This window comes from Mandrillus leucophaeus, unplaced genomic scaffold, assembly GCF_000951045.1.
Source record: "Mandrillus leucophaeus isolate KB7577 unplaced genomic scaffold, Mleu.le_1.0 Scaffold1181, whole genome shotgun sequence".
Lineage (NCBI taxonomy): Eukaryota > Metazoa > Chordata > Mammalia > Primates > Cercopithecidae > Mandrillus > Mandrillus leucophaeus.
This window is the reverse complement of record NW_012100110.1, coordinates 687939-689506: the sequence shown is the minus strand read 5'-3', so window position 1 is coordinate 689506 and position 1568 is coordinate 687939. Positions and strand designations below refer to the sequence as shown.

At 50.1% G+C, this 1568-nt stretch overlaps 1 long non-coding RNA gene across 1 annotated transcript in view; it reads left to right on the top strand.

Annotated features, from left to right (window-relative positions):
- The first annotated feature begins 1247 nt into the window (after positions 1-1247).
- Positions 1248-1568, top strand: part of LOC105528463 — an 11000-nt gene continuing 10679 nt past the window's right edge. Inside the window, exon 1 of the long non-coding RNA XR_001004359.1 lies at positions 1248-1374. This is a non-coding gene — a long non-coding RNA (uncharacterized LOC105528463). The remainder of the gene's footprint in view (positions 1375-1568) is intronic.

Sequence of the window (1568 nt, the reverse complement as noted above, 5' to 3'; positions counted from 1 at the left end):
GATGGCGAATTCAGCGAGGCTTCTGTCCTTCCCTTCAGGACTATAGGCTCCACTCAGCCCAGGGCAGGTTCAAAAATGCTATCTGAGAGCCAGGGCCTGGAGCTGGGAACCTCAGGCAGCTTCTTAGTGCTCTGTTTTACTGTGGCTGAGCTAGCACCTAAGCCACAAGACAAAGTCCTTTCCTCTTACCTCTCCTTTCCTCAAGCAGAAAGAGTTTCTCCCCATGGCCACCACCGCCCCAGGCCTTTGGCAAATACTGCTTGGTTTACTCAAGTCCCAAGGGCTCTTCAGTCAGCTTGCAGGGAATGCTGCCAGGCCTGGGTCTCTCTTTAGGGCAGTGTCCTCCCCTCTGGCCCTGGGTTAGTTCAGAAATGCCATCCAGGAGCAAAGTCCTGGAATCAGAGACCCCAGGAGCCCACATGGTGCTTTACCCTACTGTGGCCGAGCTGGTACCCAAGCTACAAGGCTTATTCTTCCCTCTCCTTTCGTTAAACCAAAGGAGTCTCTCTCCATAGCCTCTACAACTGGAAATGTGCTGGGTCACACCTGAAGCTAGCACAGCGCTCAGTCTCATCCAAGTCCTGTGACAAGTACTGCCCTGCTGCTGCTGGTGTTTATTCAAGGCCCAAGTGTTCTTTAGTCAGCAAGAGATGAATCCTGCCAGAACTGTGGCAGAAGGTCCCCTTCTGGCCCACAGTGTCTAGAAATGTTGTTCAGGAACTAGGACTGGTTTGGGGACTTCAGGACTCTTCCTGGTACCCTGTTCTACTGTGGCTGAGATGGTATCCAAGTTGCAAGACAGAGTCTTCTTTGCTGTTCCCTCTCCTCTCCTCGAGTGGAAGGAAGGAGTCTCTTTTGGAGCTGCAAGCTGTGCTGCCCAGGGTTAAGGAAGGTTTGACACAAGCACTCCCTTGGCCACTCCAGCTGGGGTCTCACTAGGTCACATGCCCCCCAGGTCCACTGGCTCTGAGTCCAGCACAGTACCAGGACTTGCCCAGGAAATGCAGTCCTTGTTTAGACTGCCTTTCAAGTTTATTTAGGGTCCTAGAGCACTTTAGCCCATGGTCATGTCGCTTGCTGGAACTCAGGTCCTGACTATTGGGATGGGTGATCCCCCTCTGGCTAGGGCTGGTCTAAATGCTTCATCTGTGAGCGCCAGCTAAATTCTTTCTTGTGCTGTTTTCCGCTATGACCGGCAGCACCGAATTCCAGCGCAAAGTCTCACAATCACTGTACTCTTCCTCCCTCATGCATACAGATTCTCTCTCCTCACCGCGGCTGCTGCTGGAGGATGAAGGAGGGGTGGTGTTAGCAATTCAAGACTGTCTTTCCTACCCTCTTCAGTGCCTTTCCTTGATAAGCTGTTTAAACCAGGTACTGTGATCACTCACCTGATTTTTGGTTCTTACAGAGGAACTTTCTTGTGTGGATAGTTTTTATTTATTTATTTATTTATTTATTTATTTATTATTATACTTTAAGTTGTAGGGTACATGTGCATAACGTGCAGGTTTGTTACATATGTATACTTGTGCCATGTTGGTGTGCTGCACCCATCAACTCGTCAT